Here is a 19,152-nt window from a genome sequence, read left to right as displayed (position 1 = left end):
CGTAAAACCACAGCCATTGGCGGTGGAGTCTCACTGGCAGGTGTAACAACTGAAAAAACTTCAGGCTGATATCTCTGCAAACAACAGAAAACAAATGAGCGGCGTCCCTGTTACTTTGCTAAACCAACGCTGAAGCTGAGGAAAAGATTTTGGTTGCAGAGGTGTCGTCATTGTGACTATTTTTGCTCTCATTTCATTTTTCATGCATTGAATGTTTCCTTCATAGTCTCAGAGATGGTCCGCTGTTGGTATATGTAAGACTTCCTTAGTATTATTTAGTCTTTATGAGAAATAAATAACCTTCTTTCACTGGAAGTAGCATATAAGCAGCTTCTTAACAATTTTAAAATGGAAAAAATACAACATTCAGTCTTCCCCCATGGAGGAGTGGTTCCTTCATTTAGGTTATAGGTTTTTAGATTTTTGTCTGTGAATGCACTATGATTACAGATGCAGAAAATAATTGAAGTAAGGTCAAAATATATACATTTTGTGTTCCATTGTGATGATTGTGGTTACTTCTAGTGCTGCAGTAGCTGTGGGGAACTGCAGCCAGGGTTGGAGTGTCACTGTATTGGATTCAATGTAGACCTAGGAAACAGCTCTGAAAGGAGTCGTCCTCTTTCAGTGCAGAACTTCATTTAAAATGTGACGTGTGTCTCCTGAACTCCTAGGCCTCGCAGTTCCATTTTTCCCATTGTAGGTAGCCGTTGTGAAAAGTCAAAGCTGTGGGGAGAGCATCAGGCTCTTAAGTCTGGTGAAGTCAACAGGCATGTGACTGGACAGCAAACTCCAGCTCAACTGTTTGCTCAACAGGAGACCTGAACGAGGAGTGCAACGAGAAAGCATGTGAGATACTGCATGTGCTGTTTTATTTGGTTCCTTTCTAGAGATAATGAAGTAGAGGAGCCAAGGGTGAAGGCCAGAGATGGACCTTATGGGGTGCTGTTTCCTAACTTGTATGCCATGGATGTGAATACATCCCTATTGCAGATCCGTGCCTGTGGTGTAGTGGAGAGACATTAGGCAAGAACTGTGCTTTTGCAAATTAGAAATATAAATCTACCTTGGGGCTTACAAATGGGTTACCTGAGTAGATAACCTAGGTTAATAGTGTGCTGGAAGGAAGGAGGGAAGGAAGGAAGGGAGGAGGGAGGGAGATTAATATCCAACATTTGTTGGTAGTGAGGCCACTGGCCGATGTTACCTTACTAACAAAACCAGGTTGGAATGAAAGAGCAGCACAAGCCGCTCAAACGTATATAATGTCTTCATTACATATGGAGAGACATGCTTAATTAAGCGTGATGCCTTACCTGCAGACGCATCTCGTCTCATAGAAAATGAAACTGTCTGTCTGCTAGGAGTACTGGGTGACTGTAGCATACAAGGGAAGAAAGTCAGAGACATGAGTTGGTTGTACAACATTTTTGGCTGATGGTTCAGAAAGTAACAGATCAAACATACTACCGAAGTACCACTACAGTGCTGGGTACCAACAGAAAGACCAGAGTATCCTCATTCCTTTTTATAACACAGCTGACTGCAGTTATACCGAAACAAATTGGGAATAAGCAAGAATAGATTTTAAGTCTTAGGCTGTTAACTGTTTGGAGGTATCTTTTTTGTTAGATGTGCACACACAAGTTCAAGTCATTATCACAATATAATTATATACTTAAAAAAAAATTATCAAGAGCCGTGGTTTTGCAGATTGTACTGTCAGCTCATTACTGAGTCATTAAAAAACTGGTTCCAGCAGCAGAACTATTAATGAGCTTGTTTCAAGTAGCGTATGCTTTGTGCTTACTTGGTGCTCTGCCTCAGTTTAATTAAGATTTTAAATTTACGTACTGCTATTCAACCATATGTTGCACTAGTGTTTACAAAAGTGAATAGATTTTATTGTCCTCATTTTATAGGTCAGGACATGGTGTCATTTTGGGGTCAAGTGACAAGACTGAAGCCACCCAACCCGTGAAGCAGTCTGATCTGTTGTTCAACCTGCAGGGTGGCATTTCCTCTGTACAACTGAGAGGATGATTGGGTGGACATTGACAAACCTGGAACAAAATAATTACAGTAATATTATTCAGGAGAACTATAGTAGTTGGCTTAATGTATTCATTAAGATTTGTTGCAAAGATCACAGAAAAGCTTTCTGTCTGTGGAAGTGCAGTGGCCAATTTAAAAATGTACCTTTGACAGGAAAATGATCAAAATAATTGAAGTGATTTCTCAGAGTCTTAAAGAAAAACAGATAATCACATAGTAAGAAACAGTATTGTTCCTCCTATCATGCTTTCTTTACATTATCAGCAATTATTTGATGTTCCAATCCTGCAACTCTTATGAATATGAGCAGTCATGAGTAGCATGACCAAAGTTTGCGGAAACAAATGAGCCTGGAAAGGTCAGATCCCTGCCTTGAATAAATAGGTATAGATGATAATATTGTTGTTTGGTCTCCTAGGTGTGGCATGCTGCATAGAAGTGCAGCAACTCTTTTGTGACAGTTTGGTTTTTTATCCAGTTTTAAATAAAATGTCCTTCTTGCTGTTTCCCAGCTGTTTGCTCTACTTATTAGTGCATTTTCGTAAGCTTTTTGCTCTTTTTTATGAAGGTGGAAGGTTGACTGATTTACACGTGGGGTGTGTGTTCACCCACTTTCGTAGTGTCTAACCTCTGAAGAAAATTGTTGGCATGGGAACCTCCCCTAAGAGACTGACATTTAAAATAACAAGCTGTGCTAAGCATGAAGTCACTCCTCAAGTCTATCTCTACCATGCCTCCATTTTTGTTATGAAACAAAACATTAACATCAGATTTCCAGATCTACACAGCAAGACATCCTTCCATGTTTTTGAGGTTACAAACAAAGCGAAGGTAAAACCCAGGCCTGTAAGGGCACTGAGCACCTCTTTCCTTGCTTTTGTCTCCCAAGGGGTCTCTGCAGAGCTGAGTACATACCTTCCGTCAGTTTAATTAGACATTCAACTCCCTGCTCTGCTTCCTTATTCTTCCCAGTGGACTGATGAGACATCTAAGCATTTGGAAAATTAGGCTGGTGTCTCCATACTTTGTTACAGTTATTTAATTACTGGGTTATAGATAATCAAATGCTTTCATGTAATCTTGGTACCTTCCAAAGGTGACAGTGTAACAATAAAACACTCCACGATCTGTCTTAAGGTCTAGTAAATGGTCTGATCATTGCTAGCTGTTAATCAGGAGAGCCAACAGGTTACCAGTGGTACTCAAGGTGCGCATATTGCAGTAGTGACATGCCAGAGACTCTTTTTGCTGTTATTGTGTTCATTCCTACAAATGAAAAGACAAATACGAAACAAAGAGTTGTAAAACAGGTGTGGGAATACTCAGAAAAAGTACCTTCATTTCAATTTTGAACTAGAAATCAAATACCTTATTTGAAGTAATACTGACACTGCTAAGAAGTGAATACTTTACGACCTGTGCCTGATCTCTGCCTGATCGCTCCATACTTATAGTTGGCATATTGAGGGGATGAAAGGAACATTCAAAAGTAAAGGAAGCCACATGGTTTCATAAACCCTGGACCGAACCCTCTGAACACTGTCAAATACAATCCTGTAGACAACTAGATCTAAATTCTGCACAATGGTTTTGTACCCTTCTCCTCTATGTGGAGTATAGTTTCCTTCCTTCTCCCCATTTTTCCAACCAAACCCCATATTTCCTTTAATTCCTTTTTTTCTTCAAAAGGAAAGAATAAAAATAATAACAGTGATGATGAGGATGATGATGGTATAATTCATTACTTGCATTTTATGGCACTGACTCACTCCTGTAATGCAGTTAACAGTCTGTAGAAAGCACAGAACTCCTTTTTTGGAAAGAAGTGATGGGATTGCTGTCCTTGCTTGGGGGACATCCCAGTACATTTCTGACATCCTGTGGAGCAGGCAGAAGCTGGGTGTCAGAGGTGGCATGTGCAGTCAGCCTGAACCCTCGTGGTGGGAGCTGCAGCTTTGCAAGGTCCTGCCATGGGTGATTTGGAAATTCTTGTTGTGCTACCAGGAAGGGGAGTGGGACGGCGAAAAGGTGGCTGTAAGGCTTGGGGTTACAAGGACTTAGAGAGTTTTTATCTGCTGTGCGGTGCACTCAGTGACTTTGCAGTTCTGCAATCCTTTCCCCTTCATTAGTCATATCCCATCATTGACCCATCATTAACCACTTCCCATCATTAGCTACACTGTCGGCTCTGAACCCGCTTTAGAGTTCAGGCACTAAATAATGACAGCCTTCTCAGCTTGCTTGGCTGTGGGTCATTTCTGAACAACATGAAGTACCTAGAATAGAAAATTAAAGAAAAGAAGACATTTTTCTGAGTAGAACCGTGGAATGGGTAAAGCCTCACAAGACTGGATCTTTGGAGAAACATAGTGCATCATATTCACTGTGCATTATGGGGAGTATGAGGGAGAAGGTGCCATTTGTTAATACATAGACCCAATATAATTAATCAGACATGTAGAAAGGGAATGTTCTGACTACTTGTTGATTATAAAATTACAATATGATAATTTTGATTATAAACTGCAAAAACCCCTAATATTTCTAAGCAAAAACATGCAAATCAGTCCCATCTCTATACAGATAAAATCACACACCCTGGACAGTGCTGTTCCATCTGTGCTGACATCTTACGGTGTCCGGAGCAATGCTGTGGAGAGAGAATGAGTTGCCTGTAAATCTTAACAGCTCAGGAGCCAGAAGGCAAGTAAGGGCAAGTTAACCCATTTGATATGCGGTATTTTCTAGGTCCTGTGAATCTGGAGGTCTGTGTCAAATGTGGAAAGGTTGTGCCTTGCACTGCTGCAATAAAGGGCACTGTCTCTGGCTCTGATCTGGTGTTTCCTCAAAGAATTTGATGTGTGAACTGGAAAGTTCCTAAGCAGCAGCTGCTTCTCTGGTTTAGTCTCACAAAAAAGAAGGGAGAGGACAGGTTGGGTCTATCTCTTGCCAGCTTTTCTGCCAGACATGAGCAGGTCAGAAAAGGCAGGGCCCACACTCAGTTGGCTCTGCCGAAACCTAGGGTTGAGCCTAGCAAGGAACGGTTCTCCTCCCCACCTGGACTTTGAGTTCAGCCCAGGAGAGCAGGACAAGCCATGGTGAAGACCCATACTTAGTTTTTATTTCCTGATTCTTTGACCCATCACGGTAAGGGTAGATGGGTTATGGGTCTCTGCTAGCACTTATACAAGGTATGGGCTTGACCATATTCAGGAAGAGATTGCCTTTTAGCATCATACTCCAGGCTGAATTACCAGTTTCTGTAGGAGTGTGCTGAGAAGATAAACCCTAAAGTTCTCATGAAATATTTCTACAATTCATAATGGCTTAACCCCTGTAAATGATTGGACTGTAGTCTATGGTTTACTTTAAAAATACACGGGTTTTGCTGTTGTTTGTACTTTGAATCCTAAGGAAAAGTTCACAGAGGCTACAAGCTGCTGTAGAGATGTGAATTCCTCTGTGCTGGGTTGGCTTGCTCTATGTTTCACTCCCAGGCCCTCCTGGGCAGCTCATTCTCTCCAGAATCCCTTCTGGAGCCAGCCAGATTGTTGCCCTGAAAAGGAAAGCTGGTTACAAACCCAGAGAGGTGAAATCACCTGGGCTAAAGCTGGCTTTGCTGTGCAGAACCCTTTCCGTGCAGCACTGCAGAATAAAACAATAGCCTAATGGGTACAAATTTATATGAGGATTAGTACACCTAAACACGATATTCAGCAAAACTGCAAGCACAGATGCCTTTTCTTCCCAATCTAACTAAAGCCCAATGACATAAAGCATTAAACAAACCTAAAGCTCAAGCACAGACATACACGTTAAGGCAGTTTTGGCTTATATAGTCTCAGCTTGGTTCTTCTTCTAGTGACATGAGTTTAGATATGGAATAGCTGGCTCATGCCAATACGTGAAATGAGATCTGGCCCTCCACATCCACCTTCAAAGACAGCAGCAGCGGTTGCTGGAGGGTTGCTTTTAATCAAGCCAGCAGATGGCATTGGTACACTTCGGGCTTCCCTGCTCCACACCTTTTGCAGCAATGCAATATGTTTTCCCTTTATTGGGGAGCCCGAGTCCCTCACACGAGAATGTCTCCCAAATCGGTAAAGAACTTTGTTTTTATAAAGGTAGGAGTATTTCCTGTACATTGTCCAACCTGATAGATTACCGGACTGTGAGGATTAGATATGTTATCCCCGAGATTAACATTTAAATTAGATCTCACAGAAATAAAGTACTACATACAATCTGTCATTTCCAAAACACTTTGATGAAAGTTGGAAGGTTTCCAAGCAGCTGCTGTCTCTTACTCTTTCATATGACCTTTTCAAAGCTATTTCATTATTCTGAGTTCTTTGGATGGAGCAGAGCATACACATTATCTAGAAACCTAAAGATTTTACAAACTGAATAATTGCTTCATTTATTGAGTATTACCACAGCCAGTTTGCTCAGAGGAAAACAGCACAAAGGTGCATTAGAAGTAGTTTTTCAAGAGTGGATGTGAGACCAGAAAAGACACTGCTATGTTCCCAGTTTTTCAAGGTTCACAGAAAACAGTAGGAAATAGCTGAGGTTTGACTGTCCAGGTCATTTCAGTTTGCATAGCAATGAATCTCGACAGGAGGAATTAAGTATTAGAACAATTCTGACATGACAAGGAATGCTGGTACATACTAGAAAGCAAAATGATTGATGAGCCTCACAGAAACCAACCAAACGGGTAACAAAGGCCAAACTGAGGATTTGAAATACTCGTAAATGAAATAAGAGCATACATGTATTTCTGCCTTCTGTACATCTTCTAAAGGACACGGTAATGGGGGAGACCTAAGTTTTACAGTAATGTTGGACCTAAATTATTCCTGATGTCTTTGGGAGTGAAGATTTTATTAACTTTAGTGAGTTCGAGATTAGACTTTCTGTGAGCACAGCTCAGAGAGTCAACTGCCAGATTGGAAGAAGAGAAAAGCTCCCTCAAACTTCCAGAAGGTGCGTATTGGTAAACCCAGTATTATTGTAAAAGCTTTAAGTGGGAAACCTGTGATGGAAATAAAACTGAATAGTGCAATACTTGTGTGTATAGCTAGATGGCTGCAATGACACACTAAGAATATCCAGATTTGCTAATTCATTACGGATTCTACTTTTGGTTTATATTTTGCTTCATATAAAACAATCTTTTCTATCTTCATTTTCTTGACATTTTTATTATGTACAAACTCCATCTACTTTTGTCATCTGATTCTTCTAAATAAAGTTAATAGGCTTTAAGATTTGTATCAAAAGATTTTGGGCAATGACAATTTTAAGTGGAGATCGTATTTCAACTTTAAGTAAAATGCTCAGTCTTTATTTCCTCTGTGTAACGCTGCTTCAACTGCAGAAACACAGACAGACATTAAAAAAATTTTAAGGGAACTACATACGTTTAGAAAAAATATCTTTTTTAAAAGAAATTTCCTGGCAGGCAACCTGTTTTGACCATCATTTTATAACTTTGCAGAATGTTCTGTCTTAGGAACTCTCGCATTACCTTTAGGCAGTAAATTGGCACAAAAGAGAACTTAACAAAAAGATGAGAGAAGCGTTGGCAGGCGTGGGAGGGGGAACACATCTTAGTAGCTTACACAGGCATTTCAGAACTTTTTTGGGGGGTTCTGTAAGTGTGTTAGTTTAAAAGATTAAAGTTTGCAATCTGCACTGAGAGGAGAGTTCTAGCTAAAGTCTGTATACCAAAGCTGGCTGTGAATTGAAGAACTGTTGTAATTAGATTACTGTAAATACAATAAGAAACTCACTCCTGGTGGTCTGGGAAGGGGTGTCATAGGGCACTGGAGAATTGTGTTGGCAGGATTTGGGACAGTTTGACTGAAAGCAGAGGACACAATCTCAAAATCCTTTTAATCTTTTTCCCCCTGTAGTTCTTTGGGGATTTGTTTGTCATTAAGTAACAGTCAAAAGATTAAGGAAGTATAAAATGACATTAAAGCTCACAAGTACTTCTATAAAATTATCAGTGCTAGTGTAGTCTTCAGCAGGGATCACTTCTGCCAAGACTTTCTAGAGCCAGGCAAAATTAAAAGAAAAGAAGCACGCAGGCACAAAAGCAAACTCCGCGAACGTGGGCTGGAATACTGCTTTTCTGCTAGCGCTTCGAACACACTGTCTTCCAAAGTGCGGCAGCGGCTGTTGCTATGTGTCTGGGCTCAACAAGCTTAAACTTTGCATGGCCCATGCTAAACTAATTTGAGTCAATTTGTCTACATCATTTCAACAATCGTTCTGTGCATTTTGAATCGTACATACAACACTGCATGATAAAGGCCCACCGAGCAGATGCCGACTGCTCATTCTGCCGTGGTCTAGCTGTTGCTAGTTCTTCACCATGGTTTCTCCATATCCTAGTGACAATGTTAGTTTTTCGATGGTGAGGTTAAGTCTGTGCCTGGCTAGTTAAGACTTTTCTTTACAGGGGACAGCTCCTATAACAACTGCCAGCTCTAAGCATGACCTTTAAAAATGAAATGAGGGAGTGTTAACTGGAGTATTTTTTTTTTTTTAATCTCCCAAGTGAGTTCAAAGGAATACAAGGAGATTTTGCAAGTAAAGTTTTAAGCCTGCACAAGAAAGAGACACCAATATCAGAAGCTCTTATCACAAGAAAGCTGATCTCACCTGCTTACAGTTCAATAGTTTCAGTGTAATGGGTTTTGACTCATTTGTAAACATGCACTTTGTAAGACAATTTTATTTTGGAAACTGATATCAAACAAGAATAAAGAATTAAAGCAGCTCCACTCTGCACCTAGGTAATATAACGGGGCTGATCTGCAGCTGGTGCAAATCAGTATAGCTGCAGAGGGAATTAGCTGCATTATCCCATTTTCTACCAGCTAAGGATTTAGTCTTTGAGAGTGGAGCATCGTGTTTGGAAAACTCCAGTTTTTATGAGTAAAAGAGCAAGATGGAGCAGTAAAAAATATACCACATTCTCATTTATGCTAAATCCCTGCAAGAGGCATTAAAATCCATGTGTTCTGTAGGGAGAGAAAGCCTATAATTAACATTTTTATTATTCTTGGATTGGTTTGATAGTTTCTCTGCAAGCCTCTGCTGAAAAAGGATTACCTGGTGAGTCTTGCCAATTTGGAGCCCTGTATAACTCCAGGGACAGGCTGGCTGTTTTTCTTTCTCTCTGACAAACTATCGAGAATTTTTTGCTAGACCCACTAAATGTGGCAGCCATTTCTCTATAGCAAACTTTGAGATAACTTTCAGTTTTGACTGTGTTTGCAAAACAACAAAACTCTGCCCAAATTGCCAAAAACTGAGCTGACATTAAACCTCAGTGTTTTAGTTAATTTTTTCCCCAGTTTTTCCTTTTTTTATTCTTTTTTTTTTCTTTTTTTTAACCTAAGACAGTTAGGGTAGCCCATCTGTGTTAACCAAAATTTTATTTTGATGAAAAACAAGGCTATATTGCCTAAGGAGTCACTTTTTTCCTCTCACAGAAAAATGTCAGTGCAAATCTTTCAGTGAGGTCCAGGTTTTGGGAAATGTTTCAGTGCTGAGGCTTTTTTTTCAGTGTTTGGTCTCCAGATGATAAAACCAGAGAGATAGGAAACATGGGCAGCTCTGCTTACTATTGCTTAGTGGCTCTTTTTAAAATTCACATCCACCAGGCGTGTTTATCGCACTCTGATTTGAATTTTAGGGCTTAAAATAAAATTCAGTAGTTTATTCAAATTCAAATGAACTGTGCTACAGTCTGGCAGCCTCTAAGGATGTGGCAGGCCTGCAACCCCTCAGAAAGTAGAGAGTGTGGCAGAAGCTTACAGACTTGCTGCCCCAGTGCAAAGGTATTCTAAAACCTCTTTTTGGGGCAAGTTGAGCAGAGCGAAGGTATGCATGAAGACCTGAGCCAGTCCTTCCTGCAGTGCTACAGCTAATAAAGATGTACTCTTTCATGCGGCAGAGGGCTGCATGTTAGAAAAGGTGGGTCTGATTTTGGGCTTCCTTCTGATGGCGGTGCTGTGGGAGTGCTACAGCATTATGGCAGTTCCTCCTGAATTTTGGGGGGGTGGTGGTGGTGGACATGCTGGATGTAGATGCTGGGCCAGAGGACTGAGCTCTCCTATGAGATTCAGGGGAACAAAGTATCTGCCACTGTTGATACAGTCAGTCACTCAAATAAAAGCAAGTGGATTGCAGCGAGGTTTATCGAGGCTTTGAAAAGCAGGAATAAATCTGAATTTAAACAACATGGGTTTCTAAGGTAAATGTGGGAGATGGTGAGTGCCCAAAGCTAGAATAGGAGCTGGGTGCTGCAATGACACCTCCATCCGAAGCGCCACCTGCAGCTCTGGCCTGAGCCTCCATTCCCATTGTAAAGCCTCCAAGGGTGTTGGTTGAAGAACAGGAGTCACAAAAAATGGGGCTCTGCCTACATTTTTCAGCAGGGTAACTGAAGAGAGAAAGCTGTGTTAAATTCCACCTTCTCCTGGGCATAGGTGCCATGATAAGTGCAACTGGTCTCGTGGTACAGTGGCTTTACCTGAGGCCACTTTTGGCCCTATGTGTATGATGCAGTTCAGCACTGCCAGAACAAGTCTCCTTCCAGCCAAGTATTCTCCTAAAATAGGTGCTTTTCTTTTAAAATATTACTTAATAAACAAAACACTTCTCAGTAAGCACTCCCTTTCAAACAACTGATACCCCTGGAGTCAGTAAAACTGTTCATGTCAATAATTGGAAAAGTCATCTGGGCAACCTTCCCCTCCAAGAACTACCTGGGCATAATTTTTACCTTATCTATAGCACTCTTTCCCCCAATTTCACAGGTGGTAGACGCACAGAGAGGAGAGCAAAAGTAGATGAATGTAGCAGGAGTTAGTCATTAATTATCAACCCACAAATTATGCAACATCCATGAAACTTCTCGAGGGAAACATGTCTGGTCTTCAGTGCTCTGCTGGGAGCCTGTGGGACCTGACTCGTTCAGTCCTTGACTTACCCCTTTCTCATGTGGGAACAGTCACAAGCGTTAGACAGAAAAAGTGAAAGTTTGCCAGATTTTTCTCAGAAATGGAAGAGATCCCTGTAGGGAGCCATGGGCCGCCAAAGCCAGTCTCAAACGGCGCTTTGTTCAGGTGGCTCTGGAGAGAGCAGCCCTGTGTGAGAGCCAGGGCAGCGCTGGCCTTGCTCTCTGCTCTGGCGATTGGCCTCTTTGTCAGGCTGGGAATAAAAAATCTGACAGGGCAAATCTATCCCTAGTAAAGAAGGTAAAAGTAAGCAGCAAAACTTGCCAAGGTTAACGGGACAGGTTTTCAACTCTTAGTTTCCAAATAGAGATGCAGCTGATGGGACACCTAAAAGAGACCTTTCCAAGCATTTTCTGTGGACGTGGTGAGGGCAGCCGGGGCTGGGGCACACATGGACATGGGGCTCCTCAGCTTGATAAGTGACCTGAGGGGAGATGCAAGATCCCCAGGCCAAACTGCTTTGGATCTGGGGGAGCCCACCATGGCCTCTGGGATAGGGACATCAGACCTCATCCAAGGCACCGAGATGTTTGCCATGAGCAAAGATTTCAGCAGCGAGGCCTCCCTGTAGCCCAGCAAGGCTTAGCTTTATGCCGTAAGCAAGTTCTTGAAGTATTTTTCCTGCAGTGCCAGAGCCAGCTTGCTGCAGGCTAGGCTGCAATTTAGAGGGCACGGGGAGATCGGGAGCCAGGATGAGGGAGAGGGATGAGGGCAGCCCTAAGTCTCCAAACCACAGCCACCTTACCTCAGGGCTGACGTGTGAGCACCATTGTTGAGGTCTCCAGTGAGGAAGGTCTTCCTGGCCAGGAGAATGTGATCCATCTATTGGGCATTTCAGCTGCCTGCCATGTGGAGCAGGGGCAGGAGCCTCCTAGGAGCTTCTGGCACAGGTCTTCATGGGAGTGATGGTCTGGCACCAAAAGGAAATGGGACATCGTCCCTCGGACTGCTGTTCTTTGGAGGCATCATGGTCACAGGAGCAAGCAGACATGGTTCCTCTTTCTGCCAAAAAATGAAAATGTGATGAGCACCTATGAAAAGGGAATATGTTTTTACAGGATATTGCTCTTCTAAATGAAAATGCCCACTCTGAAACTCTCACAGAAAGTTGTTTTTTCATCCATTAAAGTTGTTCCCCTTACCCAACCTGGTACCCTCACTGTGACCGCCACAATAGTAGCAACTTGTTACATGAGCAGTACCACTGTCTCCACAGGCATAAGTCTGAAGAACAGATGGTGCTGTTTTGGGTAAATCAAGTTCCCAAAATCTGGTTTTATAAAACTTTGGACCAACAATTTAACTGCTTTGTAGCACTCCCTTTTTGTCATGCAATGAGCATAAACCCTTGCAGTTCTTGCATAACAAGGCTACACTGCTAAGATCTTCAATATTTTTAAGATACTTGGGCCTGAGCTAAATGTAACACTGCACCTGTACTGGGAAACGAAGCAGTCCTAACTCTTCCCAAGACTTGCATAGCAAATCTCTTGCATTGAAAGTCCCAGACTAACCAAAGAATCGCAGGTGTAGGTTTAGTGACAACCAAAGCCAAGAAACCAGTCAAGGTGGGAAGCTCCATCAACCCTGCCATGTTAACTGCTGAGGGGAAGAGGGAAGATGGGGGAAGGATCCTGGTGCTTCAAGGCTGCCGGAAGGGAAAGGAACACTATTTTGCCCTAAATGGTCAAAGCCTGGGGCTTTTACTGGCTACTGCCACTGCCTTGTCCTGGTCCGACAGTCTAAGGCAGTTTTTAGAAAAAACATATCTGTGAAATTTGAAATTCCCCTTGGCATCCCTTGCCCTCAATGCTAAGTTTTGGCAGGGTGCAATGCTGTGTTCCCAAGTGCTGGCCAGAGCATGTCCAGCATGCTACAGCAAATGTGTTTTCTGTGCTACATGCTGAGCACCAGTGCTGGTCTTATTAATGCACACAAGCCCTCATATTTGAACTGTGTAAACTGCTTCTAACAGCTCCTTTCCCCTCTTTGTTCAAACAAACAATGGCCTTTGGAAATTTATTTTAATGCTGCCGAGACCAAATTGTTATTTAATTTAACAAATGAATAATTCTCCCTTCCAAATCCCCTTTAGCTCCACATGTATATTACTTAATAGCTTATCTATATGCCTATCAAATTCTTGCTCCTCTGAAAGAATACAATGAGCGACTCTTTGCTTGTACAGCTGATGAGGAGAGGGAAAGAGGGATATGGCTTCTCTCTTCGTTCCCATCTTGCCATACAGAGAAAGAACATACTTTGGTTTTCTATGGACACGTTTGCCAGCTTTTTTGGCCATGAGCTATCAAATTTGGAACTGCCTCTGGGAAGACATTTGTGATAAGGAATGCAACACAGGAAACATATTTGCATCAATAACCCCTGCTGAAAGAATAAATTATAAAGATATTTTGTATCATTTAACTTAAAAGTTACGCCATTCTTTTTTTTTTACTTGTTTTATACATTTGGGATTCTTGTTCATGGGGATCCGTTAACACTCTAACAGCCCCCACACTGCAGCCTTTGCCTACCTGAGGAGATATGTAGGTAAGCTGTAGAAAACAGTGTGCTCAGGACCACCTCTTTCAGGAGCTGGGAGCTGACCTTAGCTCCTTCCACTGCATTGCACCCCACCACCCTCACCCAGAGCTTCATGTTTGCCCAGGGACCTCCCTCTCTCCTGCAGGTAAAGAGCAGCCCTGGCAGCACAAGCTGAACGTGAAAGCTGAGTGCTCAGCTCCCACAGAGAAAAGAAAAGCCACCTGTGCTGTCCCTGCAGCCCTTCCAGGTGCTATTAGGGCCCCCTCCCCAAGGAGCCATCGTGAAGAGCGTGCATAGGCAGACACCAGAGGAGAAGAGGAGGGCAGGGGCGCAGAGCACCTTCACGGGCATTAGACCGCCCTTGGCACAGACGGGAACACGTCGTCTCAGCCTCTTTGCAAACTTGGGCATCACAGCATGCACTACCGTGCGTCACATTTCCAGGGCTTTTTCAAAGCCAGCGATGGCACCTTCCCCTCACATCACTACGCTTTTTGAAGGCCCTTTACTTTTGTGATTTCTGCAAGAAATTTCTTGGCAGCTTTCTTCAGTAGTGAGCAGGGATAGCTTGTGTGTATATATATATGTATATTGTATATGTTATTATAGATACTAGGATTGTCAAAAACATTTTCACTGCAAACCAGAGAGGCGCAGGCTCTCCATGGCAATGAGTGTGGTGAGCTGCCAGATCTCACTGCGTGCTCTCTTTTGCCACGGCACCATGACTGCACGTCACCAGTGCAGGAGCACTTCTTTTCCCAGAGGACCAACGCGCTGCTTCACCCTCTGCCACCATGGCCAAGGTGGGTGCCCAGGCTGCAGTGAGGTTAACCTGGCCTCACCTAATGGGGCCTGATCAGATGCCCACGCTGGCCAGTGGGACTCCGTGGCCGTTGAGTTGGGCTCCTGTGGATGAAAGTAGGCAGGAGGGGATGGCAGTGTTGGCTGAGCTAAATAACCTCTCTGCTTGCCTGGAGGGAGGGGAAAAAAAAAAAAAAAAAAAAGGTTTTTCGGAAATTAATAGGGTGAAGGGAGAGGATGGGCAACCCAGCTCAGCTTGGTGAGAACTGGTTGCCTTGAATATGGACCCTGCATGGCTGCAGGGACTTCTCTTAGTGATGGGTCAGGAATCCTGCATCTTCCCTGGCTTTACAAAAATTACCTGTGGGGCTGAGGGCAGTGGAAAGCAGCAGCTGGTCTGCTCTGTGGGTATTTCAAGTATTATTAGCCTTGAGAGTGTGAAAAGGTATATACGTGGGAGCAGAGATTGGGCAGCATCGGGGGAGCCTGCTGGGTATGGACAGCACTTCAGCTGCTGAACTGCAGTTTTCCTTATCCTTTTTCTTTTGCCTCTCCAGCTTCTCTTCAGTCTCAGGCTGACTTCTGGATTCATTCAGCCTCATTCCCCAAATCCTCAGATCTACAGAAAACATTTTCCAAGGCTTCTGCCCTTTTACTTTGTAATTTTTAAAAGGGACTTTGGAATAAATAAAACCATGAAATAATACTAGAGGGCATACAGTAGGACCTACCATGTCAAATTATAAATAAACTGAAAACATTTGAGAACAAACACCCCCATCACCTCCCCCCCCTTCACCCTGCAAAAGGCAGCATTAGAAACATTCTTGTATTTAGGTTAAAATGTGAGGCCTAAGCAGTTAAAAGGCAATGTGCTCTAAAGCTTCCCTAATCTATTTTCCTCCAATTCTTTCCACCTCTAAGAAGCTTGTGGAGTTAGTTGCCGATTAACATTCAGGAAGATTGTACTCTGTCTCCAGTTCATTGCTCTCTTGTTGGCTTATTGTTATTCAGAGCCCATTTATTGTAGATGAGCCATTCATTTTCCTCTAATTGGATGGGATTGGATTTCACTTTCATTGTTGGATGCATTGAAAACCCGGGAGGGGCTGCGGGGATCAGCCCAGGGCTGGGGAGATTTAACTCAGCACAAAGTTTAGGTTGCAGCTGAAAGAAGCTGCAATTTTTTTTTTACGTGCAAATACCTCGTGGCTAGATTTGCAAGGTCTCCCTTGTGATCCCAAACACCTTATCGTGTAACTTTCGGTACTTTTGGTATTTTTATATAGTTCCTCACCAAAGCGCTCGTCACATGGGGATTGCTAGGAAGATTTCTGAGCATCAGAAACCCAGCAAGGGCTTTGCACCAATGTCCCTCCTGTCAGGATCTAACTGGCTTTCTGACACTCTCAAGTGTTTGGATTAAATCCTTTCACAGTGCCCAGATTGTGCACTGTAACATCCTTCCCTGCAAATCTGCTCAGATTCATTTGGGTTAATGCAAGTGTCTGCAAGCAGAAGGTAGTTTGGAGACTGTGCTCTGCAGTTATTCGCACCGCAAATTGCTCCAGTAGCTGCTGTGTCCCCACCTAAGGGCAAGCAGAAGGCTGAAGAGCCTGTCAGGCACTGAACCACAGCCCGATTTTGTGGTACACACACAAGCCTGGACCAAACCCATCTCTCCCAGCCATCTCATAACTCACTCTGAAATGTTGGCAGCAGAGCTGAAGATACACGTGGGCACCCACACATGGGTGTGCATGTCACTCAGCCGGCGAGTTGTCATACTGTGTGGGAGCCCCCTTCCCAGTCAGAAATACGGAATGGCTGTGGTCACAGTCTGGGCAAGGACAGCACAGCCACTCCAGGCTCCTGGGCTGTAGCATCTCGCACCTCACTAGACAGCTCAGGGACGGCAGGGAGATAAAACAGCCCTCCTTGTCCCCTCGGAAAACCACGTCTGCCTAGAGCAAGTCTCAGGATCTAACTGCCTGAATTAAAGGCAGTATTAAAATTAAACTCAAGGGTTTAACTGTCTGAAAAATAGGTGTCTGATCTGCTGCAGGTTGCTCTGGAGTCAGAGGAGAGACGGGCACCTCTGAAGGGCGAGTGACGCCTCCCGAGACAGGTTTCACAGGTGGGATGAGCTGCTCTCTGGAGCGGAGAATCAGGGAGATGCCTACCTTAGATGCAGCCCTGAGCAATAGCACATCCCCTAAAAGTCCCCTAAGCATCCCTAAACTCGCCTCTAAACATCAGCTGGCAAGGTAAACCCAGGGGCTGTCTTTCTGGGAGAGAAGGTGGAGGGAGAGGAAAAGGAGCAGGGAGGCAGTATGAGGCACTACAGCAAAACTACTGTGGTATGTTGGAAGGGTTAACATCTGGCCTGCTGCAGATGTGCGTCCGATGGGGACCTGGGGGCTGGCTGAGCTGGGGTATTTACATGGGAAATTCTCCAGCAAACTGCAAGGATGTACTGCAGCCTTTCCCTTGGCAGGGGCCCATTTTGCATCTCTCTTTTCTTCTAGAGCACAGATTTTCATTAAACACGTAGGAGTGTCACCTCTCTGACACCTTTACTGTGCTGACGGATACATCTGAAACTGGCCAGCAGGTTTAAAAGTTACTAGAGGGGACACAGGGAAAGGAGGGAAACACGTGTGTACCTACACACTGATAGCGTGACTGGAAAACGGGTTATTAGAAGGATGAAACAACTATCAAAGAAATTGTTGAGAAAGCCCCTCTGCTCATGCACACAAGAACCAGCGAAACCCATTTGCTGCGGATTTGTGCCCAGTTGCTGACAGCACCTAAGAAGGTGCCAGCTTGGCCCAAAATCTTACCTGCAGTAAGGTATTTATTAATTTCTTTTTCACATGGATCCTCTAGTGTTTTATAGAAGCTAAGTGCACACTTGAACCCCTCCCTCCCCTCTCCCTACCTCCTTTAGTTAAATTTTAGGTGACCCGATACCTCTGAGAAATGCACCCATCACCCACACTTGGTGCAAGGAGACCAGCAGAGACCACAAGAGCCTGGGAGGGAGGCAGAGGGACCTGTGCATCAGGCAGGTTGAAAACAAGACAATTAACACCAGCCCCAAAGACCAGGCTCTGACTGAGACACAAGATATTTAAGACATTAACCATTAAAACTGATAGACCAAGCAATGAAGACAATGTACAAAGGTGCCTGAAATTTAAAAAAATATTAAAAACAAGAGGTAAAATTTGACCTTGCTGAGAATTTTTTGTTTAAAAGGACTATGGGAGACACTATACCTAAAAGGCTTTGACATGAAGACCTGCATTACAAGTAACTGGTACAAAGCACAGATGTTTTGAGGGCCTGCAGCCCCACAATAGCACATGAAACACCAATGACAGCAGCAAGCCTGGCTGTCCAGATTCAAACGCGAGTCGACCAACCAAAGAGCTTCAGGTGACAGCAAGCCCACCAGACCTCACAGTCTGTTGCTTCAATGTCCAATTATGCACATAAAATATTATTCTGGGTTTTTTTCAGCTTCATTAAATAAATCAAAGTTTTACATACCTTCTTCCTACGGAGATATTCGGTGGTTGTCAGCCTCTGGCTCTTGGTGGTTCCTGAGGTCTCTGGGCCCTTATTAAACAGTCTGTGAATGGTAATTAAACAAAGCAAGTCTATGAGCTCAACAGCCACTATCCCGGGTTTGCACCTCCCCTGGAAAATTGTGGTGGTCTGCAAAACAGAAATTACAAAAACCATCTGCTTTGGCTCCCACACAGCCTCCACTTAGCCTTCCCCTGAGTGTGCTAAGCAGCACAATCGTAAATCATCTCACTGGGTTTTTCAGGCCTCTGCAGATACGTGGGATAGTGGCACTGAAACTGGCCATGGTTGTGGTCGCACTAGCACCGTATGGAGGGGATCAACTCCTTATGGCTAACAGCGCTTTTCCACATTCCCCACGCAGGGATTATGAAGCCTCTGCGTAACTCATCAGCTTTGACCATTACACACCATCTCTGTGCTACCTCCAGCATTTTCAGGTTGTTTTCCAAATCACGGATGCAGACACTGAGTCCCCCAGGGCCACAGGTCTTCCAGGAACCTGTTGGACATTTTCCTTTGGACAATGTTCTCCAGCAGCAGTTACAGCTCAGATCCTGCTGAGCTACTTACAGTCATGCTCTAGGCACTGCACCAGCTTTAGCATTACTTGTTCTCATAATGTTACTTCTTACTTAAGCAAGGACCATGCATTTCTACCTTTAACCCAGCTTCAGGAGAACCTTTATCTGTAAAATCATATCAACCCACATTGGTGAACATCTAAGTTGTACCATACACTCAGAGTTCAGGTATTTTTCTCCTGTTTTTCTCCTTTTTTTCCAACTATCAACTACAAAGAGGTAGCGGGCCTCGCACAGAATCATCATCACAGGCTAGGAAGTTTGCTTCCCAAAGTCAAAACAGGGCAGCGTCAGAGAAACCAATGTGCAGGCAGGGGACCTCTTACCTCTTCTGACCTTGGGAACAGCTACCTTCCAGTTTTTCCTCTCACACATCAGCCACACCAAACTCCACTCTTCTCTAAAGAAAAGCAAAGCCAAACTGCTCATCCCACAGACACAGAAACTCTGGGAGGTATTGACCTCTACTGATGCAAGGGATTTACCAAGCAAAATCTAGCAGAAATAGTAAAAATTATGGCCTT

At 43.6% G+C, this 19,152-nt stretch overlaps 1 long non-coding RNA gene across 1 annotated transcript; it reads right to left on the bottom strand.

Annotated features, from left to right (window-relative positions):
* Positions 1-3,207: 3,207 nt before the first annotated feature.
* Positions 3,208-18,119, bottom strand: LOC128143300 (uncharacterized). Its single transcript, XR_008235711.1, has 4 exons — positions 18,006-18,119; positions 11,842-12,098; positions 4,653-4,705; positions 3,208-4,331 (listed from the first exon to the last, which is right to left on the bottom strand). It is a non-coding gene; the product is annotated as an uncharacterized LOC128143300 (long non-coding RNA).
* Positions 18,120-19,152: the final 1,033 nt, after the last annotated feature.

Source organism: Harpia harpyja, chromosome 6 (assembly GCF_026419915.1).
Source record: "Harpia harpyja isolate bHarHar1 chromosome 6, bHarHar1 primary haplotype, whole genome shotgun sequence".
NCBI classification, from domain to species: domain Eukaryota; kingdom Metazoa; phylum Chordata; class Aves; order Accipitriformes; family Accipitridae; genus Harpia; species Harpia harpyja.
Note: the sequence above shows the minus strand (reverse complement) of the source record. Positions and strands in the feature narration are given on the sequence as shown.